Source organism: Ptychodera flava, chromosome 4 (assembly GCF_041260155.1).
Source record: "Ptychodera flava strain L36383 chromosome 4, AS_Pfla_20210202, whole genome shotgun sequence".
NCBI lineage: Eukaryota > Metazoa > Hemichordata > Enteropneusta > Ptychoderidae > Ptychodera > Ptychodera flava.
This window is the reverse complement of record NC_091931.1, coordinates 22534441-22561440: the sequence shown is the minus strand read 5'-3', so window position 1 is coordinate 22561440 and position 27000 is coordinate 22534441. Positions and strand designations below refer to the sequence as shown.

At 37.9% G+C, this 27000-nt stretch overlaps 1 protein-coding gene across 3 annotated transcripts in view; it reads right to left on the bottom strand.

The window, feature by feature from the left end:
* Positions 1–27000, bottom strand: part of LOC139131209 (gamma-aminobutyric acid type B receptor subunit 2-like) — a 257786-nt gene that overhangs the window by 109671 nt on the left and 121115 nt on the right. Inside the window, exon 1 of one of the 3 annotated variants that reach the window (XM_070697179.1) lies at positions 26135–26477. The exons of the other annotated variants lie outside the window; for them this stretch is intronic. The gene's annotated coding sequence lies outside the window, so the exon portion shown is untranslated. Of the gene's footprint in view, positions 1–26134; positions 26478–27000 lie in introns of those variants that run through there. 3 annotated transcript variants of the gene reach the window in all.

Here is a 27000-nt window from a genome sequence, read left to right as displayed (position 1 = left end):
AACAATTCACAATTGCCTCATACGTTCAACCATCTAATAATGGTTATTATCATTGGTGTTGACTAAGGCACGTAAGGTTTACAACGCTAATATAAGCAGGCATCTGCCGTTGCTTGACTGTATGTATGAGCGACGGAGATTATCTCTATAGAAAGGATACGGAACAAAGCACATTAACTGTGCTAGACGGACACTAGGCAATCCGCCAGTTCTCAAGGGGTAAGTAAGCTCTCGCGAACACTTATAGCAATTCCACGATTTGTGGGGAATGTAAGTGGCGCAGAATGGAACGGTAACCATTTCCTTAGTTATCTCACTCTGTCCAACTGCACCAACGGGAGTTTTGCATGTGCTGGCCTTGATTGAAACAAACGTTGACGCTTTCAAAGATGATATCGTTGCGTAACGACTGGAAATAGCAGTGTCTCAACGGCCCGAGGCGCATCCTGTATACCATAACGGATGACGTTGCCATGGTTTTACATCAACATCAGGGAAAATCCATTACTTTAAGACCTTCTTTGGTTGCTCATCAGAACGTATTGTAGAAAGTAGCAGCTGTTGTGGAGATTTTCTTAGCTGCACTAATTAAAACCTCTTACCAGCTCTCTTTGATGACGTCATAGCAGTCGTTATTTAGGTATCGAAGTTGCAACAAGATGGACGATACAGTGCGTTTGCGATCGTGTTTCAAGGATGTGTTTATCGCAAAACAGATTAATTTACACTCACTGTATTTATGACAACTCTCAAGGGATAAGGTCTATACTTCATATCCAGAGAGATACTCGCTTCAAGAAAAGCAATCAAGACATTAATCTGTTGGGGAAGGAGGAATTAAATACGAGCTCCTTAAACGTAGTTAATCTAAAAGTCAAGGTCAGAGGTCAGATCTTCTGCAAGCGGACGATGAATAAATTGAACAATCCCGGTGAACCAATCATTTAAATAGTTCTATCAACACTATAGCAACTCCGAATAGTGCCGAATTGTTAGTTTCTATGCCGGAGACTACTTCGATCAAGTCAAGCTGCCCATGCGAAAATATCAATGGGTATTTCATTTAACTATAATGGCAAGTTTATACCAAACAATACATCAGAAATATTAATGTCATATTTAATTTTAAGAAAATCTTCAAACAATGGAAGTTATTCCTCATTTGATTGGGCTATGACTATCATGCAAATCTGCGTATACTGTTTCAGAAAACAGCTTTGGACACCGTTCTGCACCTGTGTATGGGGCACTTTCCTGCCCAACGAAGATAACCTACCTACCTACCTACCTATCTACCCACCCATCTACCTACCTACCCACCTACCTACCTATCTATCTACCTACCTACCTACCTACCGACAGACAGACAGACAGACGGACGCACGGACGGACGGACGGACGGACGGATAGATAGATAGATAGATAGATAGATAGATAGATAGATAGATAGATAGATAGATAGATAGATAGATAGATAGATAGATAGATAATGTCGAATAATTGCAAGAATTAATGAGTGACTTCGCAAACGTTATTGCCTTGTATTTAAAATAATTAGGGACGGGGAGGCGATGGAGGGACAGAAGTTGAGATCTTTTTATAGAGCTGTATCTTGAAAACTAACAAGTAATTCTGTATAGCACAAATTTGGCATTAAGGATGATAAGTTAGCAATGCCTCTTTACTGGCTCCATTTGCTGTGTTAAACGAAGAAGATGCCTGCAGAAAACACGAAAACAACATACAATAAAAGAATCTGTACAAAGAAACGTCTCAAAGGTTTAGGAAAAACACCTGCATCGTATAAGTTCATGGAAGAAGATTAGCGTTTCATGGAACATAAGAAAGTGGAACGACTTCCGTCGTCAGGGGTGATAAATCATCGTGTTAGAGATTACTAGTTAAAAAGACGCTTAACGATGACAGAAAGTGACGCCTGATAAATATGTCCAGTGACGATAAAAGGTGATCTTAACACCGGATTTCGAAAGATCAGTCGCATGGACAAAAGTGACATAATTGCCAAACTTCTTTCAATCTTTCCGGAATGACACTCGGCATGTTTACGATGATCTATCGCAACGACCTTGCTTTATGCTCCGTCGAGTAAGACAATATTTAAAGGACGACTGGAAATCAGCGGTGGGAAAGTAAAACTCAATTGGGCTTGAAAATAAGCTATGGTGACATTCATAAATTTGAAAGATAAAGTTCGGCATAAATTGATGCGAGCTTAACTTTGGCATGCCTGTCAATCTCGTCATCCCGATGTTTTGAAGTCTCGATTCCAGTGTATTTTATATTCCCGTATATATTAGTAAGTGAATTCAATAACCTTCTCACGATCTGTCAACTCAGGAAATGAAGAAGTCAATAATCGGTGAAAGTCGATACTTGCACTGCCGCGCCTCTGACAATATGCGAGAAATAATCGACGTGTAAACGTTGCGAGCACTTCACGTGGCCAAGTACGTTGTTGGGGAGCACCATCAGTCCAGCGGTGTGTACTTAGTATATAGCCGACAGTCTATTAAGCCAATATGCAACAACCGAGCAAACGAAACGATGATGAACCAGAATAGCAAAATATAAATTTTGCGTTTGACCTAAATTCTAACCGTGATACCACACGTACATCGCCCATACTAGTTTTGTCGAAAGTACCAAGTTTTGACATGTTCGGCATTTCAATACACAGGGACGCGTTATTTTCCCAGCTGTGTCATGCGCACGCTGCAACCTCTTGCGAATTTGGGTACTATGAATAGTTGTACACACACTCTTACTCATAAGAAATCCAAGGGTGGACACCGAATTAGACCGTTTGAGAAAATCTACATTGTAATGGGTTATATGCCAACAAAAACAATAGTTATGGCTATTTCTTACGTCAAACTAATCATTTTCTCGGTATCATTACCAAATAGTGCGTCTGTCATTTGAAACGGAGTGTAATTTCGCTGCTTGAACGAAGGGAAAACTGCTCTGTATGCAAATTACAGGTCGCGATGTCACAATAGATTTCTCGAGTGCTGATTGGCTATGAAGTGCCGGCTTTCCTATGACGTAAGTATGTGCAAATACAAACATTGCAAACGACGTCCCAGTGTTTCAACCCGGAAGTATGGATCTCGCACAGTTTTCGACTGTTTCATGGCATTAAAGTAAGACATATGCGTACAACTAATTAAACCTAGTGCCTGTCTAACAATATGTGAAGTGTGGAATATCTTTTGGGTCATTTTTTTTCATATTTCAGTGATTTTTACTAAGGTTCGAGCGCGAGTCGTACATGGTAACGTACAGACCGTACGCGTTCCGATGAACCACGCACCCGCTGTCCAATGACAGTTTCCGTTTGAATTTGATTGACGTACAGAGCAGTTTTCTTTCAGGTGTCCGGTTTGTGTCCACCCTTGGTATTTTATATAAGAACAGTGGCAAAGCACTTAATCTTGAAAATATTATTTTTATAATCAGACGGAAATATAAATATTCATTAATAATTGATATGTTATTGTGAACAAGCAAACACGGAAAACAAATGTTGTAAAAGATCGAGTCATAATGTTTGAAAATGGGTACTCATAGTACCAACATTCGTCATTCGAAAGATAACGCGTCCCTGTGTTTCAATATACCTTTGGGAGTAGAACTTACCGCGAAATACAACCACGTTATTGAAACAACCGCGCATCGATTGGTCTGAACAAATATGGCTGCCTGTCGAGGGGGGCTGTCTCTTCCCTTTGAATTCCCCTGTCTGCTGTCTACAATATGTCTTACTTTCCAGTAGGAAGATTTGATTACAGATCTACATCATCCGTACATGACCGTGGCGTGTAGTGGCAGATTAGTTCACCGGTGTTTTTGTACGTATGCATCTGTCAGTCAAACGGTCGTACTACACTGGGCGTCCATGAACCTGTGTACTCTGAACAAACAGCCGGCATTTGAGAAGACGATGAAAACCAAATCTCCTGAACCGATAGGATGTAGAGGTAGTAAATGCGCCTTACTTTAATAAAGAATGCGAGTTTGTCAAACGTTGATCGGAATTAGAGAGAACCTAAGCCTAACTATGGTTTTATTATTATACCAGACTTAGAATCCTACGGCTCGACGCCAGGAGCTGTTTGCATCGAGAAGTCATCGCGCACGGGGCAAGTTGAAATACGTCAAAGGACTGTGACTCTCGCTGTCCTTAATAATCAACTGTCAATGGTCTGCCATCCAGGACACCTGCTACACTATCAACGCTTTATTGCTATCTTGATAATCGGCCGGTGATAGACAAAAGCAACAACATCTTTTTTCGAAGCATTTCTATCAGTTGTCATTTCTCGTTGTGTCCTTACCCTATTATCCTTCGTCAAATCTCACTGATCTTTGTACGTAAGCATGGTTATTATACCCCTCGAGTAACCGTGGTGTAACCGTGGTTAATATTGTAGATGGATTGCGTGCTGGGAAAAAATGTGTTTGAAAATTGAACGGCATTTGGCATTTGACCGCTTAAAATCCTTCATTTTACGCCACAAGCAAGAGTGAAAGACAGTGGAATCTCATAAATTTATGTTTTAGGCCAATCTCAAACACCTGGAGCAAAGGTCACGGTCCCATCGCTTGAAAATTGCTGCTCTGAATGCCGCGGGAAAATGCTGCGGGTCGACCAATCATAATTAAGGATGTTGTCCAGTGAACTAATGGCCAGAACACACACTTATGACTAATGTTTAGATGATTGTGTACTTTAGTGATTTATCTGAACAAGCGAGGATAACCATAACTCCAAATCTCACAATCTTTGAACTTAACGTCACTCAGTAGACCCGGATGTAATATCATTTTGAATTCTCGGACATTTACATAACTCGTTTCACAGAATACCTGCAAAAAACGCGGGTTAGTCTTCACCAAGGAGTTGCTTGAGGAACTAAAATCATCTCGACGAGAGGGCCGGCGTAATTTGAGAACTCACATACCATAAATCGAACACCTGTCACCTCTCAGGCGTGCCCTTTCACTTTTAACTCGAAGCATTAAACGGAAGATTTATAACATAGGCTTTTAGGTCGCGGCGGTGTGAACGTCGATGTCAGACCTGTCTTTGTGCATTTGTGTGACTGCATAAGTTGAAGTAATATCTGGCCGTAGAGAGTGCAATAATTGTTTCTGTCAGTTACACTACAATGAAACCTTTCGATGATCAAGCTTGACTTAATCGAAGAAGAAATCTAACCCTGATTTATAATTAATTAGAGCTATGAGAAATGGATATGATGTTATTCTAATTTACTCAAAAAGTGAAGAAGCCCTTTACAGTTTTCTTGTTTGTAACGAACGAGGACCTTTCAAAAAATTTACCATTTAACCAATGCACGAGAAGCCAACGAGCGGGTATATATATATATATATATATATATATATATATATATATATATATATATATATATATATATATATATATATATATAATATATATATATATATATATATATTTATATATTTTATATATATATATATATATATTTATATATTTTATATATATATATATATATATATATATATATATATATATATATATATATATATATATATATATATATATATATATATATGAGCCTACGTGATGTTCTCTAGACATCTCTCAAAATGTTAACATATCTGTGAAAACATTTGACCATAATAATCACCCAACGAATCCAATTAATAGTCAGAAGCTTTCATTGTAGGCCAGCAACTTTTTTGGATACTCTCGTTCAGGGAGGAGCTAGAGAAGCCGGCAACGCGATGTGCGTTTTGAATTGAAGGAGTTTTATTCCTCGAGAGATGCGCTGATTTGGAAGAATCATAAGTATATCCTTGTTTCCACTGAAGCAAAGAAAAAAGGGGTTCCTGAAGGGTTTGCGACAAATATTTTCACTAGTGTGGTTCCATACTCTTGCAGGTCACTTTATCTACAAACAGCCACTGAAACTGGAAAGATTCAGGCTGTGAAGTCGAGAGATCTGGTTTGGCTGAAGGGATGATGTGCCTTTCTATCCCTGTGAGACCTATCACCAATCCATTACGGCAAAGTAGTCCATTCCAATTTGTGGTGAAGCGAGAAAGGGCTGCAGCAGAAACATTCTCAGATAAGATCAGTAAATGATGGTTTAATGTCTGCCACTAAGTGGCTGACTGGCCTCCTAAGCGGTCGTTTGCAGCTCATCGCTTTGATGTTCTCCATTTCGCTTCTACAGCCATGCGCTGATATAAAAAAGACGGCTGTGAAAATTGTGCCGAAAGCTCTTGCAGAGTCAGGGTACATGTTTGTTGACGTCAAAACTACCTCATGCGAGTATCCGTAATATCTTGCTTTCTCAAAATAATAACAGCTTTCATTGTCCTTTCGTGCGAGTAAGCACAGACGCTTCGCTGATAAGTTTTTACTGCCCTATCACCTGCCTTCCAAGAACTCCCATATAGATGTCATCGGTTTATCTTCACGGATTTCCTCACACAACAACGATGCAATTATCTTTTCATATCTACATCTGATGGTGTCCGCTCGTTTTATTTTGATTGAGCTGTGAGTGATTACAATGGTTTCCATACCGATTGTTGAATCTATATTTACTTTTCGTGAGATTAAGAAGCAATATATCGCGCTGTCTGTGAAGTTATCATTGTATGTACGGGTAAACTAATCATAGCTTACGCAAGTTTTAGTTACCTTGAAAGTACATCTGTTTTATGAATTCTGGATTATTGTATACTTGTATATGTTACCTTATATGTTTGTACTGCGGCATTTTGTAATATGACGCATTTTGTAACAACTTATGCAAAATGTAATAAGGGTATCAGCATTTTGTAATAAAATGGTCTACGCATTTTGTAATAAGGGTATCAGCATTTTGTAATAAAAAATATTGTTTACGCGATTTTTAATAAGGGTATCAGCGTTTTGTAATAAAACGCGTTTTGTAACATTAGTTAACGCACTTTGTAATAATTGTAAACATCCGCTGATATTGTAGGTATTTCAAAATGCTTTGTGGTTTTTGAATACGTAAAAATGTAATAGCATATAATGATGTCGAGATTAAATCTCACTACCAGTGCTAGGTTATCATAATAATGTCAGATGAGGGGGTCTGATTTCAACTGATTCCCAGTATTAGGCCAACAATTATGAGTGTAATCGTAGTAAAATAATCGTCCACTGGCGTTGGTTTCCTTATTTCAAGAGTCAATTCAACTTTCAACACTGTTACAAATGCTTCAGAACAAGTAATCACGTACTTCTACCAATCAACCTCAGCGGGCGTTGATCTGACAATTATTAAGTCAGTTTAACTTTTTTGTGAAACCATATGTCAGGCAGCTGGAATTACATTAAGGTAACGACTCTGCTCTTTCCCTGAAACATTTTTTCAACCCATAGTGCCCAGTCAAGACAACAAGATCACCCCTAAGAGTATTTTTGCTTTCAATTACGTGTAGCTGAAATTTATATGTATCTTTACTTGTAAACCAGAAATGGATCGCTTCTGGTCAAATAAATCCATATGTCAGTATGACGGTTCAAATTGATATAGGCACATCAGTCACATTTATTTTTTTCAGACCCTTTATTTCATTCAAGACATCAGCTTACGTAGGAAAACAAGGTCAAACTGTCTCCCAATATCAGCTGTCGATCACGATTGGCAACTCTCTACAGATTTACGTTTATAACGTTTATAAACTGATCAATTCAAGTATACGTGATTGCTCAAAGCACTGTTCTAACTCTGCGCACTTTATCACAAGACTTTCGTACACCTTTTCTATAAAGAGCAACTGAATATTTTAGACAAAACTACCACGCACAGCCGAGTATATTCTTCAAATTTATATTGAACGTCAAAATTGAGGCCGAGCTGCACTTTTGTGACAGGAAACTGCTTTCTCATTGATCATGCTCTTCATAATCGGACTACCGCTAACTGAAGACATGCCCTCACTAGTAACATTTTCACATATATGAAGCGCGATGTCATGTTTTTTTGTTAGAAAAAGTGAATTTGACATAAAATGGCCGATTAAACTGGAAAATAAACATACGAAAGATTGCAGAATTTAAAGCAACTTCTATACGTATGATATTGTGTTTCCCTTAAGTTTGTTGTCCATGATTAACGGTAATAAGAGAGGGGCCCGTTAATATGCCAATGCTGAAAGCTGACATTTGTTAAAATATACTGAAACAACTGTGTTAAACAACACTGTGTTATAAAAACCTGGGGTCAGAGGTTTTTAGGTGGGCTACTGTTAACCCCTGACCCAAGGTTTTTCTACACAGTGTAGGCAAAATTGGATGGAAGTTGTCTATGGTCGACCATTTTTTAGACATTTTTCAATAAATCGAACAACATCAGCAACTGCTTGTTTGAAACAATATTGGTGTAAAATTGACAGGAGACTGCTGAATGTCTTTGTTAGCTATTACATAGACCATCGAGAAAAATGTTTTTCTCGGGGGTCTATGGCTATAACAACACTTTGAGATCAACATCTATTCCAAGTTTCATCGAATTTGCCGTCGTATTTCTAGACATATTTCCTGAATTACAAAAATTCAAAAATATGCAATTTAGCAATTAAACTGATGACATGATCTTGCTGACTGTCCTTGCATACTGTTATAGCTCTGGTATGTCAGCATCTCTACCATGTTTCATCAAATTTGAGTGGGTAATTCTTGACTTAGTACCCTAATTATAAAAATTCATCAAATATGCAAATTAGCTATTAAATGACACAATCCTGCCAAATGCCTGTGCAGAAAGTAACAGCTCTGGTATGTTTACATCTGTAAGAAGTTTCATTAGATTTGGGTCAGTATTTTTCGAAATATTAGTGGAATTATGAAAATTCATAATTTATGCAAATTAGCAATTAATTGACACAATACTGACAAATGTCTTTATATGCTAATATAGCTATGTGTGACCTACATTTGCACAAAGCAATACATCAGAAACAATGTCGTTATCCTCTATTTATTAAATCAACTGAGTGTATATACCAATGATTTTCTCATATATATGACAACAAACCAGTCAAAATCTAGTAGTTATTGACAGTTGATTGACAGCTATCTAAAATTAAGTCTTTCTAACTTGAAATTGAAGTCAGGGAGCGATCAATTTTTTGTACTTACTTATCGAGTAAACACACACTTTGTAATACCATTCTAAAGTCAATAAAATATCTATTAATGCTTTAAAACTGGGAAAAGTTTTTGAAATTATTTCAAAATGCGTTAACTGTTGTTACAAAGTGCGAATTATTACAAAATACTGATACCCTTGTTCCATTATGCGTAGACAATTTTTTATTACAAAATGCTGATACCCTTGTTACAAAACGCGTAGATTGGTTTTTTACAAAATACTGGAGACGTTATTACAAAATGCGTCAGTTACTACAAAATGCTTATATCCCTTATAACACGTTGCGTTAAACATTTGTGTGCGTATGCGTATGCTTGTATGTACTATAATTATACAAACATATATACTGACAGACAGAGACAGATAGAGACAAAGACACATACATGTAAGTACACACATCCATCCATCCATACATACATATATACATACAAACATATATACATATGATTTATATATATATATATATATATATATATATATATATATATATATATATATATATAATTTAAACAGATACATTTAAAAACAATGATTTCGTGGTTGTTGCTTCCAATTATAATACAGTATTGTCAATACAACTCTAATCTCTTGAATCTCACCAACACCACAACTCGAACAAACTACAGGTTTTAAAAAAGTATTGAAGGCGTCGGCTGCAAAGTTACAGTAACGGTATATACCACAGGGTCGGTAGTGTGTAAAGGCTTTAATCTCTCTCTCTCTCTCTCTCTCTCTCTCTCTCTCTCTCTCTCTCTCTCTCTCTCTCTCTCTCTCTCTCTCTCTCTCTCTCTCTCTCTCTCTCTCTCTCTCTCTCTCTCTATATATGTCTCATCTGATAGGAGATTGTGCATCGTTTTCACCTTTCTAAGCGATGATAAGTCAATTGTGGCAATCAAAGGGGTAGGGGAGAGTGTGCTGCCTATCATCTCGGAAAACCTGATGTGCATTGAACGAAGGGGTACTTTGCCTTCAGAAGTGTCGCACTTTTTCATGTAGTGACGGCGTGACAGCAGTTTATAGCTTCGCCTTTGAACATTAGATGCATCGTACAACGACGTACAATCAAGACGAAAAAAGCAGAACATAATTAAGTACCAACGGTGGTAGCCGTTGAACCCCAGAATTAAAAAAACTGTGACTAATTTGTGAACTCTAGCACGAGGAGAGCATTGTCAGCACATAGCTCATGAAATGAACGATCAGATATCCAAACTGTAGTGACAGAATTCACGTAGCGTTGCCAACTTCAGCGGATGTGGCAATACCCATGACTATGAAAATCAACTGAACAAATTATGTCAATGCTCCCTGACTGCCGGAATGACACTACCTCTCCTTTGTCAAAGATGGAACAATTGAAAATTCATCATACATAATTTGCCCCGGAGAATAGAGTCTCATGCAGTGAAACAGATTGGATTCAAATTTTGCCGCCCGACGGACACGTTTACCATGTTCCGCCAACAGATTTTGATTTTGATTTTTAGTCGATTTTGGTGGATGACTACTGCAAACAAATACGAGATGACGATGTTAAAATAGCTGAAGTAAGAGATAAATATCTGTTCTCTATCTATCTATCTATCTATCTATCTATCTATCTATCTATCTATCTATCTATCTCTCTATATATAGGCTATATATATATGTCTGTCTGTCCGTCCGTTCGTCTGTATTTCTCCCTTATCTATCTGTCTATTTCCATCTGTCTAATAATGTATAAACATATCTGTTTGTCCATCTATCTATCATTCAATATATCTATTTATTCATCTATTATCAATCTCGATCGATATGTTTGTCTTTCTGTAACGACTGTAATGAATGTAAGCACACGTTGCCTATATTTCAATAGTGTGTTTAAAGCCCCTTCGCCCATATTAGATGGTATCGAGAGACCTTACAATTGTCTAACATAGATAACATAGAAAGATTTCATCATGGATTTTAATGGCTTGAAGCTGTCATGAGTGATTGACAGGCACGTTCTGGATCAGACCCGAATTGAAAACAGGGAGTTATTCGAGCCACGACAGACTAAATTACTAATGCGATAATTAATAAAGCGTACGATCGATTCGGAGAGCAGTTCTCTAATTTATTATCGCAGAATTCATCAGTTTAACTGGAGGCCAGTAATTAACGATTTAGACCCGAGCCATAATACTAATTATCGGTAGTTGGTGACGCAGACGCGAGCAGCGTTTCAAGCGTCCTCTTACATGTCACCTGCCACATCAGACAATTTAAACTATTATTTACTAATGCAGGCCTAAGTCATTATTGAATGAGAGAATCAAAAAGTGTATTTAAGACTGGTTTCATTGCCGTCCATTAACTCCTTCGTAAACTTATTCTCAGCAAATTTATGGTGGCCATATAAAAGTCATTATTATACACCTACTGCCGTAACCTATGGGAGTTTGACCGTCCAATAACTTTCCGTATTTTGTATAGTACGCGGAGTCCCGAATACGGGAGACGCGCGACGCGCCTGTTTGACCTTTGACCTAGCGATTATCGGATGTAAACAAACTATTTTACGGTGAGTTATAGACATAATAACAACTTCCACCAAAATGTATTCGTAGTATAAGGTTTGAAACACGCTAAACACAAAACTGAGTCTAAATGCAATTGATTTTTATTTTAAAAAACTAATAAAATTGAAAACATTCAGCGAAGTTTGCTCCTACTGCACTGAAAATTAATTGGCTTCCTGCCAACGCAAGGGACTTGTACGGCGCGGAGCAGTAATCGCGCGCGTTCCACTCATATCACGCGTGCCGCAGCCCTCAATTTACCATAGAAATAGTTTATACGGACGATTAATGAAGGGAGGTGTATAATAATAGGGTTATACACAAAATACGGCCCTGTATGGACTCGGGCTCAGTGAGTGACGTATTCGACTCGCCTTCGGCTCGTCCAATACGTCACCCACTGAGCCCTCGTCCATACAGGGCCGTATTTTGTGAATAACCCTATAATATTAATACTTCACCTGACAAACTGAATGCCGCTTCTCTGGTGATGGATTTCTTACCATCTGTTTTAAAGCCCAACTAGCTGTACGTTTGGCATATTTCATAATTTTACTTTCACACTAAAATAAGTTTTTGAGAATGTACTAATTTAGGTGTGTGTACACACTTATCATTAATTACCCTCTCGGACTGTATATGCAATTTTGAACTATATAAATTGCACTGCGATTAAATCGCAGCCCCATGTGGAAAAGCAAAATCCGTGGATACTGTGCATATCTGCACTAAAATCCCCACATAAGCTGCACAGAGTAGTCCAATGTAATGCATTCGGGAGAATGTTTTCAACTGTGAAACTGTATGATTGTTCTGTTTCCTTTGTAATATTACCAAGTTTTGAAAATGGCGGGAAATCAAAATGACCGTTAAAATTGGAATTTACTTATCAAATGTTTCACAAAGGAATGGTTTCCTAATGCAGTAAAAGCCAATATCCCTTAAGAGGGTAGAATTCAGAGAAAACCAGGAGAGAATAGGAAGATATTGTGAGGTCAACAAACTTCAAGAGTTACATCTGGTTGGGCTTTAAGGAACTACGTAAGTCGACAAGCAGAGGAACTGACGTGGGAGGTCCTACAGATTTAACAATACCGACGGTCGATAGTTTGACCAATATGCAAAAGACCGGTGCGATTGTATTCCATTCTGATGCGTAACATTCATATCATCAATTTGTTATGTCAACTTCTATAGCTTTTAAAATAAATGTTGAACGAAATAAAATCATTGGTCACGGCAGCGATTGGAAATTCACATGGGGAGCTCCCCTTCACGGAAATTTGATTCGGATGGTAGACCAAATCGTATACGATAGATTTCTGGTATCCAAACGAACGTCCATTTTACACTGCTTTAATCCAACGCAAGGCTGCAAAGAGTGTACGGACGGGCACAGATTTCACTATAGTGATGCTAAAAAAAACGAAGTTAACCAAAACAATTACACGGTTTGTTGATTATTTCCAGTCGATGACGATTTGCAGTTTTGTTGAAAGCACCCAGTAGACTGAACAGGTCGCTTCTCTATCTAAGAAGTTCTCTTTCTCCGCAATTATATGACCGCGAAGATATATCGTTTGGTATTGAAGAGAAGTTGGTGGGACACAGCTTCTCAAGTTCAAAGGAAATGATTCATCCATACCCTCACGTGTATGTACAAGGATGTTAACGCAAAGGGATGAAAATGTAGGAAAAAAGGAACCCCTGCGGTTCTTTATACATTTATTCAACTTTGCGCGTATTTGCGCCACATATGCAAATTCTTTTTCTAGGCGCCATTAGTCTAATTGTGCTTATCGCATACGACAAAATGAAATCTGACACAACTCCACTGGTGGAGTTTTAGGGACTTAGCACCATTGCCCCGGCGGATGAACACATCCCTTCGAAAACCCGTTACCAAGTAGGACTAGATTTCTTTACCTTGGCAATCTTCATAAATTCATTTGCAAAGATAGCGCGAATAAAGCAAGACACTCTGTAAAAAAAAGCTTGAGAGATATAAACCCACAGTTGTGAGTCGACGACTTTCTAATCACTCCGAAGCAAACAAAGCAAGCGTGTCCCCCAGAGCGTTTCTTGTGCAAGCCATTCATCGGGACATGCTCCGTCTTATTTGCTGCGCCGCAGAGCAAGTTTCAATTAATAAATCATTTCTTTCAGGTATACCACCGTCTGTCATGTCTCAGAAAGCACCCATACAGAGATTCTTCCACGCTCATGCGTTGCTATGGTAATATTTCATCACGAGTGATTCGCCTTCATGTGGAAGTGAAAAAAAAAAACGTTGGCAGGGACATAAATGCCAATAATATAACAATCGAGGGATTTCTGTGACATTGCATTCATCGCGGCAATATGGATATGACTCCTAACGGTGGTTTTTCCGACTGATTACTCACGGCGTCATCGTAGGCAATCGCGCCGAATTCAAAGATGATTGTCTTTGAACACATCTCTCATTGAAACCCCTATATAGCTCTTGCCTTCAGCTTCTCTTAGAGGGGTGCAACGAGTCTCATCTTCATCAAACAGTGAAGTGTGCAGTTACTCAAGCATGGCTTTGTATCATCAGGGTCAAACGATTTTAACGACTCCTAATCAAATTATTTATCTGAACCGGTGTACTCTATAAGCGACGAACTGTTAAATGACGCAGCTGCGTATGATCTGAGTAACCTTTTTAGATTAGGCAAGTATGGGATGGTAATAAAAAGAGATCGCCTCTTTTGATTAAAGGGCAACTTGTCCCAGTTTAAAAAAAAACCCTAAGAATTAGCTACGCCAAGGACAAACGTAAAATACAATCACACTGACCTTGGATTATGACATCGTGCAGCATCGTGATGTCCCTAAAAGGAAAACGACCTTCCCAACGTTGTGTTTTTTAAAGTTCGTATACATTCATCTTAAAATATACCAATATTAAATCTTTATTGCTTGACATCCTCGCGACCCTTGTGACGCCAAAATCGTACATATGAACATAAAATTTAATGATATATATACATTAAATTTAATGATATAAATACATATTGTATACACACACACATATATATATACATGTTGTATATATACATGTTGTATATATACATGTTGTGTATTTGTATATATATATATATATATATATATATATATATATATATATATATATATATTCTCTTCAAAGATCAATTCAGAGCATTAACGTAACAGTATAGAGTTCTACATATCAATTATGAAAACATTGTCAACAGACAAAGGTTACATCTCTAAGTAACATCTGATGTACGGTCCATTTCATGTTTTATGTCTTGTATTTGTTGTATAGATAATACTCGGTACATTTGGATTGTTCAGTGCTGCTCTGAAGGGTCTCGTTGGAGAACTCTGCGTGTAATTACCATGGCGCGCATTGGCCCAATCTCTCGCGCCGTTGTAGTAGAGTTTTCGCCGTCAACTTGTGCATCGCAAACAATGCCCTGACATTAAATCACTTTTCGCAATCGGGTTTGTAGATTTGAAAAACAAAAACTCGTTAAAGTTTGTCGTGATATGTGCGTGTTACTGTAGAGATTTATGATTGCTCCTCGATGATACATTTATTGTGTCTTTCATATTTGTCATTGATGTGAGGCTGTTTCAGATGTTTACATTTATTTTACCACAGACCCAAGAGCGAGACAGTTTCTATGATCTTACATATGTATGCGTGTACGTATCCGAGACTGGGTGTATACGCAAGCGCGTGCGGGAAATTTGTGTCGCGCTTCGTTCAAAAAGTGTGACATTTATTCGTCAAAGATACTTCATGAACACATAGGTTGACTTTGCTGCAGTTCCTGACAACATATTTAAGAGGATCATTATGCAAATTTGTTGATTTTCTTCATTTTAACATAATCTTTCTACGTTGAATTTAAGGTCGAAAGAATAGCGCCCTCAGTAGTCTCGCATGCTTTTTGGAGGAATCCGGGGCTACACCTTTTATCGAGTTTACTCATCAAATAAACTACCGATAAGCGACCAGTATGTCATCATTGCAAATAGAAGAATGTCAATATAGCTGCAAATGAATAAACCATGCTTTGCAATATCGTGCCTCTGTTCCACTTTGAAGAAGTCATTTTTTTCATACCGTAGCGTTACAAAAAACAGCGAGACTATAAGGTGCACTTAATATCAACAGTTTCCACCGAAGCCAAAGATGTATGAATTCATTTATGAACCTACGACTTTTACAAAAAATCGTTGACGCAGTCTTGTTATATTACTTTTTTAGCTCATACTACGCGAATAAACTAAAAACAGCAGTGTGTATACGCTGTTTATACGCAGCGGTTACAACGGCACACAGCTTGGGATCACGCCTATAAAGTTCGCCGTCAATATTCATAACTGCATATTACGCTCGGCGGACATCATTTTTTTATATTCATTATTTTTGAAATAGAACACGCAAAATATAAATAGACTGACGCAGTTAGTCTAGATCGAAGAGCGCGAGGATAAGAAATGATACAACTTCTTTGCTTATGGTAATATAGAAATCATATTAGCTTTAACTTCGGCAACATATATTGTTTTCAGTCCATGCACGTACCAGTAATAGTGCATTCTTCCAAGATAAAAGTGTGCAAACGGATGCCACTTGAGCCTTCCTTTAATTTTTCGATTGATTTATGTCTGGCTTTAGAGTTCGCTGCGTCCACTGGACATGCATGTATAAACTTTCACGGGATAGCATTAACCAAAAGTTCAGAAAGCGGTTTATTGATTTATTGATGTCTGCGCAATAGAGCAAAAGCATTGCCTATTATAAAAACGCTCTGACCTTACGATTAACACCGAAAGCCGCGGAAAGTAGTACACGGAACAAGATCGTATTATTTTATGAGAAAAACCAATGAAATATTGGTTCTTCGATATGTGTGCGCAAATCGGTGCCGAATGGTAATTACCGATGTTACCGAGTTCGTTGGAACTGCATAAAGATGGCAGTCATTTTCCAAAACAGTGTCATTAAAAACCCAAGACTAGCTGAAAGCTACAGATGAATCAAGCAGATGGAACGACGGGCTTCATGGCGTTGTCATTCCTGACAAAAGTAATTAAATGATACCATGGGACATAAACAATTTCCTGCTTGTATTGCGAAAGCAGTGTCATGTCAAACAGATGTATTTCTCTGCCTTCTCGCAAACCCTGCCACGTGCATACAGAAATATGAAGGAAAAAAATAGGGACCAAATTTCAGAGTTTGTTTTTCTCCCTTTGGCATATGCAGGATGCGATTAATAATGCATCTCGGTGTGAGCTGATATTTGCTTTGCCGTTCATTTGGAAAAAAATAAGTCATGCCTCGTCATGGCAACCGTACTTACATGACGCGCTTGTAAATATTGGATAGTCGGCTGTCTATTAATGTTAGCTCGTGCCGGGACGAAACTGGAAACAGCAAATGAAAGTGGTACATATTTATCTGTGGTAACATAACGCTGTTCAGACCACCGGTGTTTTCGCAGAATGAAGTTTTTTTATAAATTATCAAGATTGCGCTCTTTTCATCTCATTGACGCATTAATCTGTAGTCTTCAATATCTTCGGTTTTATCTTTTAAGTGAATTAAGACATCAACCTATATTAGATTAGTCTAACGGGAACTGCCTTATTTTGTTGCATCGGTGCGTCATACGGTAGAATATAGGCAAGTATATGCGATATAGATAGATTGTTTATGTTACTCTGTGGTCAGACTCGTGTATTAGCTTTCAGTGAGCCATGAGCGGCTCTGTCATTGCGGGCATTGAGCACACTCCTATGCAATTCTTTCAGAACGACTCTGAAGATAAATGGATGTTTTTTACATTTGAATCTCTGATTCCTGCGTGTAAAACACCGGAGTACTTGTTTTTTTCGAAATCGACATCACTTGCCGTGACGTTCTATGAGAAGTGCGAAGCGGTATTGATTTGCCCTTGTGTGAAGTTTGCCGGCAAGTATTTAAATCGCCGCTTCTGTAAATTATGCTATCGTAATGGTTTAGAAACTTTCTCAGCACTCAAGCCATTACTTTGTAATGAGAAACCACCAGTCTATGAGAAAAAAAATACCCAGATCGGCTTGGAAAATTCGACACCAAATTAGCGGCTTATGTCTAATACATCTCGTGTGAGCCGCGATAGAGTTTCAATTCTCGTGAAACCAGACACCATCCCGACCTACGTCTATCAAGCTTATGACTGCTCCTGTCCTGACCCCCGCTTGCTTCGAAGCCTGGTATGAATAAATTACAACCTCCAGCTTAGAACTCTCTGCAGAGCTAAAAAACTAACCTTTTTCATAATAAAATATTATATTATATTATACATATTATCATTTTGAAAGATAAACAGTACAGAAGGCCTCTATAATGACATACATTTCATATAAGCGTAGGGCAAGTTCAAAATCGTCATTACTTGAATCCCTCGTATTTTCAATAGAGCGCCTTTTCCTGTATTTGAGATTCTGGGTTGATCCGTTTCCAATAATTATCTTGAGCTTTTGATCTGCGCCTTGTAATGATTTCTCCCATCCTTGGTGCATTACCTTTCGAATTAAGCACCGCGATTACTATTGCTCTATTATATTTTTTAAGAATCTTCGTTGCTCTGCCTATACTGTCTCCTTAATCCGTTTATAAATCCATCGACAGAGCCCAACAAAATAATCCATCCATGATGTTCTGCTCTGCCTTGCGTATTATGTCAAGGGACAAAACTAATACAGTTTTAATCACGTACACATCACGAATCCGGAAATATAAACTATAAGTTTGTCTGCTTTATATCCCCGATCAAAAGAACGCAAAGAATGTGACTTCAATTTGGTTTAGCCAAAACAAAGATATGGTGGATCTTCATTGTTAATAGAGTGTGGCTTAAATTTTAGATCGTCTTTAGTGCGTGTTTCTCTCGTGAACAGCCTCTCTGTGTACAATAAAGCTACAAAACATGTTGACTTGTAACTAAGGGAATTAGATGAATATTATGAAGGAAGGTTAACATTGGAACATGGAAGTGAAGAAAAAAGAATAGAAACGCCCAGGCGGGATACTGCTTTAGGCACCTTTTTCTTGCAGGATACTGTGTACTATGAGTTGGGCACATTTTAAAGTGCACCAGTTAAATTGAGTGAAAGAAAATTTTGCATACTCTATTAACAGGAAACAACAGTGCCTTTACGAACTCTGAAACTGTTGGTACTCTTTATTCAAAGTACACGTGAATTTCAGTAATGTAGGGCGGATGAGAGAGGCGCAGCCCCCCTCCCCACCTCCACGCTCCAGATCGCTTCGCTGTGTCGATCGGCTGGATAGAGCGACTGCGATCTGGCGTCGGTAAATATTCATGAGGCAAAGAAGACAGATCAAGTCCCTATAAGAATTTCCTGGAGATATACTGAATCATGCATACAACCAGGACGTGGCGCATGCAAGGTTTGAAATTATTCATGGCCTAGATCGATAATCTCCTTCCTATACAGCACTACGGTGTAGCAAAGTCCGAGCAACACACTGTGAAAATTGACCAGAAACGTTGCATATTGACAAAAAATTTTACCAGTTGAAAGAAATGTCACTGCCAGTATACCGTTAACAGCAAAATAGCGAATTCATTTCAATTTCAGTACACTGAAATCGAAATAGATGACTGTGAGGTTCAAATATTTTATGTGCATAAAATATTCCCGAAATATTGTCATTTGTCCATAATGCAATCAACATGTACTTGACGATACTTAGGTTAAATGGATTCAATATGATTAACTATATCATTCTAAGTCATTGTTACTGATAGAATTCTTACACGAAAACAATACTCTTTATGGAAATCAGCCCGGCCTGTGATCATCATTCTTAAACCGCGATAGTACACGTTCTTTAACTGTGTATCACTCTAACAGATTTTAAACCGAATTCAGGGCCTTGCTGTACGGAGGTTCTTTTTCGGCGCGGCATGTGACTTTCACCGAAGGAAAACAAACGGCATGATGTCAAAGTCACGTGATCTGCTAACAATGGCATGATCATGACAACTCTTTCGAACAGGCAGAGTTATTTTTGATGCTTCAGATCTGTTTGACATCGGATCGTTTGATCGGTTTCGATAGTCGATCGCTTGCATATACACCCTAGATAAAACACAACGTCAATCGCACATCGCATATCTTTCAAATTAGCAAACCATTCGATTGCGGGCGATATTGTCTTTCACCTCATACATAATACATTGCATGCAATCGAGTTTCACGATCGCGTCTTGACTAGCACGGCGATTATCATAAGCTGCTGATGACTAGGTTGATCACAAATCGCCCAGAGTGAATCAAGTGAATCACATGCAATCTGTCCGCTTAACCCTTTGAGTGCCAATGTCAATGTTTGTTGCTCTGAAAAAAAAAATACACCGCAGACATTTTCCTTCAGATCCAGATAATTTCTTTTCAGATTTTTCCCGAAATTTTATATAAGCTGTAGCCAATGAAAACTTGTGTCCGTTTGGTCAAAAATTATTAAAACAATGACAGAGAAATTCATAAAAATTGGTAACATGTTGCGCTCAAAGTGTTAATAATCCTCTGTAAATTTGAATCATCACAGGAAATACAGAAAGAGAAGGCTCTTCAGCAGAAAAAAAAGAGATATATATATATATATATATATATATATATATATATATACAGATGTGTGGGGAATTATATCACAGACATTAGACCCATATGCCGTCGTTTTCACAGGGAGCAGGGAAGACACGTTACCAAGGGACGGTGTTTTCGATATCGAAAGGGGTGGCGCCCGTGTATCTCTGTAAATTTTTGTAACTTAAAAATTTTTTTGACGCACAAGGCTTTTTTCTGTATTTATTTTGAAAATTCGGTGTTGGCGCTCGGCTGCTGTTACACCGTATTCTTTCTGTCTATACGTCTATCCATCTGTCTGTCTGTCCGTGAAGGTCACTTTCTCCCAGATCGCTGACCGGATAAGTATAAACGTTTGTTTACATGTACTTTAATCAATAGCACTGTACTAAATTATGGGCGGAAATGAAACAATTGTATTCGTAATGACCTCCCTGGATTTGACGAAACGTAGTGAAATATTGGTAACAGGTGCTAATGTCTGTTCTTTTAGATAGTTTGCGCTTTATTTTTGATCACTTAATCACTTCCATATTCTAGTAAATTTTGATAACTTTTTGCATTTGAGCGAATTTCAGCTTCATCAAACACTATAGGCTTAACATATGATTATCTTGCACATAACATGGGGAGATTACAGTGAGGCCTTGTACGGCTCAATGGCTTAGTGTATGTAAATGAGCCCTCACTTGAATATTTCATGAACTTCCAAACATAGACCGATTTCAATGAAAACACTTGGATATAGATCACCATTTAGGTGTACAGGACATCAAAGAGTCTATACCCGAAGAGATTTTAACCAACACTTGCATTGCGGTGTCAAACTAGCAATTTGGATATTCGTATTGATTGAATATACATTAGACAAGTAGCTGCGAAACGGTTTGCAAAATATCACGCAAATTGCGATATCGGATCTCTATTTTTTATAATAAGACTCAAATCTGATAATAACCGATGGCAATACGTTTGCATGACGTCATTTGTAAACTTGACAAATACGCGCACCAAAATGGCGCTAATCTTCGATAGTCAATATTATCATGCAAATTCTTACACTGAATCTGCAGGGTGCAAAATAGACATGATGTGAGTTTGTATACTGTTCAACATATTCAGCAATTTTGCAAGTTTTGTGGAGTGTGTATAGAAATAACTTGTATATATCATGCAAGTTTGTCATGGAATTATCTGGGTGGCATTAGACCTGGCAAGAAATGGCCATGCATTAGCGTGGAAATGGGTCATATATCTAGATTTCAATAGATGGTCAAATATCATACAAGTCTGTTTTCTGGCAATTAATTTCAAGGAGAGGTATAGATTTGATAATCTTGATGGATACGGCCAGAATGATGGTATCCTATCAAGCCAGCAAAAATCCTCGCGCCTGAAACATTTCATCCTATAAAATTTGTATATGTAAAGTGATGAATATGCAATTTGTTCCGTTACATACTTTCAGCAACGCCTCTTCAGAACACGGCAGCGCATTAATTTCCCACCCGATTTGTCTTAATCGTATAATAATATTCGACATAATGCACCCTTGTCTTCTGCGCTTACTTAGTTCGTTGGTCAATTTAATTAATATCCGACGACATATAAATACGACGGTAATAAAAGTTTTGTATGTAGTTGAAATTCACTCAAATGCAGATAAATTTTTAATACATGCGGAGATTAAAAATGACACTTTGCCATATCAAAATGTAATATTAAGCGCACTTTTCGTAACTCGCAAAAGATACTGATAATTATATAGTAAATAATTATATGATTCTGTGGAAATCAAAGGGCCAAAACCCTGATTATGACAAATTCTTGTTTTTACAGGAGGCGTCCGGCGGGATCTGTGGTTCATGGCACTATTGACGTCCCCAATGATACGTTTCATCTTCATTAAACAGTCTATGAATAGATTCTAAAGTATCTTTTGAAAATACATATGGGTCTAATGTTTGTTATACAGCAGCTGAGTCGTTACACAAGGAGACACAGATACCTCTGACGCGCCGCGCCGAGACAGAAAGTTTTAAACTTTTCCTTAAACTTTCCCCAAAGAACCTTTGAACCATTCTGATTCAAAATCGAGAATGCAAATCAAGGGTCACCATGAAAGGCCTGTGAATAGAAAAATATATTATAACAATAATTATTTTAAAATGTACGATATTTGAAATAAAACTTCGGCTTTACAAATTAAACTTTCAATTTAAAAAAAAATCACAAACTTGTTCGACAAGTTTTAAGACACCGGACAAGCGAGACTCATCTACAGTACAGACTGTTTCGAAGCAGTGGATAACTTGCTTGTTACAATATTTTATTGCTCTAATCGTTTTCAATGACGATGCGAACTATCTGAGTGGCTCGACCTATCTACCCTAAAATTGCTTCCGATTTTTCTCTTGTCTAAAGTATTAATCACGAAATCATGTGTTCAGCTGAGCCTTAGAAGTGGTAGAGGATGGGTTGTCAGACCTTAAGTAGAAAACGACTAATTTACATTGCTGGTGACTAAGGATTAAAAATGAACACTTAGGATACAAGCAGAGCAGTGAAGTTTTGTGTCACGTTTTTATCATGTCCAACGACTACACTTGGTTTAATGTCACAGTGAACGTTATTGAAATGACGAAAATTAATGTCGAAAAAAACAGAAATTAACAATGAAACAAACCTGACGTAGAAGGCGCAAAGCCAATATACGCGTACTTACGCAAAATCCTAACAATTATAAAAGACAGAGCCTGTTATCTCTTCTGATTTCTACTAAAATAGTCGAAGTTAAGGTCAGTTGCAAACTATTGTTAGGTTCTTTATTTTATGAGGGGCATCTTCCTATCTGCTGTTTGGCACAGTTATTTATTTTCTTAATATCTTCATCTATTTGTACTGGTATCATGCACTAATATACAAGGCCACTCGCTAGATTTTTATGACACCTTTTAAAGTAATCGAAGATATTAATTTCCTCGCATGTTCTACGTTACAGGCTGTTAAAGTCCCCGGCACACATACAGAAAATACAATGCTATATGTTGTTTAACTAAAATAACGACAAGAAAAAACTATACAGTTAGAATTTTTCAGCTCCCGGCCCCCAGCAGGAACCAAAATATGGGTATAAACACAATTCATACAAGATGATCAGAATGTTACTGTGACAGCTACCGAAAAAAGTGCTTTAGTGTTTTCATTTTTCATGATTAATGCTGACATTTTGCATTCACCTATCTTCATTAATACATGATATATCTACTGAGAGAGCCAAGCTCATTTCCCGTAAAAAGAATATGTGCACTTTATTATTTTATAATTCAAGTAATTTTATATATATATATAATCCTGACATTTTACGGCGAAGCAGTATGACTGAAAATAAATCCATCTTATCACAGCGTATTGCGCTGAATCTGTTCAGATAATCAGCAATCACAGATTTTTTTCACGAAAGCAATACCTTTGTTTCCTTCCGCGAAAAAAAAGGGTACAGGCGGTGCATAATACCCTTCTTGAAAAGGGTATGTCGTCGATTGTGTGTTTCTATGTTTATTAGCTGACATTCAGCTCTATGTTTTTTTTTGATGTGGAACTTTACAACAAGTCACAAAAATTATTAGGATGAGAATATATATAAAACGCATCAGATATATTTTTGTTCTGCTTATATATGCATATTTGCACTATCAAACTATCCGTTTTGTATATTGAGTGCAATGAGGTACTTTGTGATCCCAGTTTGAATAAGAACACGCATCTTCACCAGGAAAAGATACACATTGTATGTCTGTTCGCCTTATACGTAACAGATATGTTTGATTCTACCTATTCGTGCCTGTTGCATCTATCTGTTCTCTCCATTGCGGCGTGCCACTTTATGATCGCACTTTCAATAAAGATATGTAATTTAAAGCAGAGGAAAGATGCCCAAAATATATGGTAATAATATTTGCTTTATCTTTTCTTATTCATATCAAAACATTAACGACGCAATATTTCACAACCATTATTACTGTTTCGTAATCTTTTCACATCACTGATGTCATAAATGGCATCGGTATAACACTATGTCTTTTCAGAAAGCGTTCGATCTTTGCGCTTAAAAAGGACAAATTTGCATAGATATAACAAGACGACATAACCCTGACTCCCTCTCGACTTCAATGTACAAAGTTCGCGGGACGTTTGATGCGCACATTGAAATTTAACACATCATATACATTCACACACATAAAATACGTACACACATGTAAACATACATACATACTTACTTACTTAGTATGTATACATACATACATACATACATACATACATACATACATACATACATACATACATACATACATACATACATACATACATACATACATACATACATACATACATAATGCATGCATGCATGCATGCATGCATGCATGCATGCATGCATGCATACATACATACATACATACATACATACATACATACATACATACATACATACATACATACATACATACATACATACATACATACATACATACATACATACATACATACATACATACATACATACACCCTCCTTCCTACCTACCTACCCACAAAGTGTCACTTTGAATGGAATGAAAAAGTAAATATAGATGAAACACTTTGAGCTATGCGTCACACGCGTCCGTCCTATCCATTCATCCATTTTGAACAAACAACTATCTACGTTTGTCATCCAATGTATACTTTCTTAGTCACATGAAATGCATTCACCAGTCATTCCAAATTATTCTTGTTTCACTTTCACGGTTTCCATGCGAATATGTAATATTTCTTACAGTGTCGATTCTGCGCACTGCCGTCCATTCATCTTGGACCAATCTACGATATGGCGCTTCACTACATTGGGAAAGGCTTAACAGTGTGATGAAGCAAAGACACATTGTGTCGGGCGACTTCTCTGTGTTGGGAAGTCCAGTTATCGTTAATCAAATATGAAGGCAGTGCTTTCGGCGTTCGCCTATAACAACAGCAAAGCTTTGGCAAATAATGCCAACAACGTGAGTTGCGAAATCCCTTTCTGTTGTCACCTACGTGTCATTGGACGATGCTCCGTTTTTGCATCGTCCTTTCCCCGGTAAGAACATTGCTACCCCGTTCATACACGAGAAGTCAACAGTGCTAGCCCTTCTCGCTTACGCACAGAAACTGTCTATCAAAACTTCAACTTCAACATTTTGTTTTTTAGCGCTCACTTTCCCCTTTTTTACTGTCATGTAGGCGAGATTCGGATGTAGCGATTGCGGCTCTAAATCGCCTCACTAAAAAACTGTTGAGAGTTCATTTTAATAACATTGATATACACGGCGGGATGTCAGTCTCACCAATGAAGCGTTAAATTAAAGTGACTACCTGAAATCCAGTGTTGGATATTTGACGTTGCGTGAAATGAATTTGGTATTTCTTTTCCTTCCCGTTTTTACCATAAATGAAAAAAAATACATCTGACCTTCTTAAGAGACCAAATTATTAGCTTTATCCTGGGCTGTTGTAAAATTCATATTACGATCCGTGTCCTTTTGTTTAGGTACCACTGGCTAATTCACGAACTTGGCAAAGATGAAAAAAATAATATGGAAAACCTCCTGAATCATGTTTGAACGGTTAGGAAATTTTCAAAGCTGCAATGATGTTGCGCTTTGATTTTTGAGCAAAATTTGCAACAACATGCGACTGTTAACCCACCTGGAAAGCTTGTCCACTTGAAAACCTCTCGCTACGCGAAATCTTGAAACGCTGCGACAGGTTAGAATAGCACGGAGCTATCCGCTGATGCTATGACAACTTGGGCACAAGGAAAGCCTTTCCAACCGACTCCGGCTCGAACGCGTTTAAACTGATGTGGAGCACCCGTGCAAAATAACGTTGCGCATGAAAACGCATTTGCATGTTTCCACGACAACGATCTGCCTTTGAATCCGCGGAATACTGTATTATTCAGATGAAAAGAATAAAAATTGTATAATGATTGGGAGGCACGGCTGCCGAGTCTCCTTTCCACTTCCTGCCTCGGGGAAAACAAATCAAATAAACGACACTCATTGTGGCGAGCATGTTGGATCCGTGATCTGCAACATCCAAGGTTAAACGAAAATAAGCGATGCACAGCGCAGCGTTCGTCGAACTTCTTGCGGTTATCAATTGAGGCTGACTGCGAGCCTCAGCACCGAGTCTGTTACCACTTTCAGTAATTTGAAGGCGAACCCACCGGGAGATGCCTTAAAGGTGAGCGTCAAGAACGGGCGAAGCTTGAAAAGTTTCCAAAGAAATGAATGGAAAAAAATTACCATGATATATATAATTCTTTGAAACGCACTCTGTACTTCAGCGGGTCGTGTAATACGTCAGGGAAAGTAGCCAAAGAATACGATCCGGATTAGACCGGTGTATCTGACCCAGGTTAATGCAAAATTAATACGACAGTGTCCAGCACACAGAACTGGAACAGGAAAGTGTGGGATTCAAGGTGATCGTGAACATGGCGTCCTAAACATTCGCACTCTGCCCGAAAGTATATCGACTGCATGTACGGTATTCATTGTGATAAATGT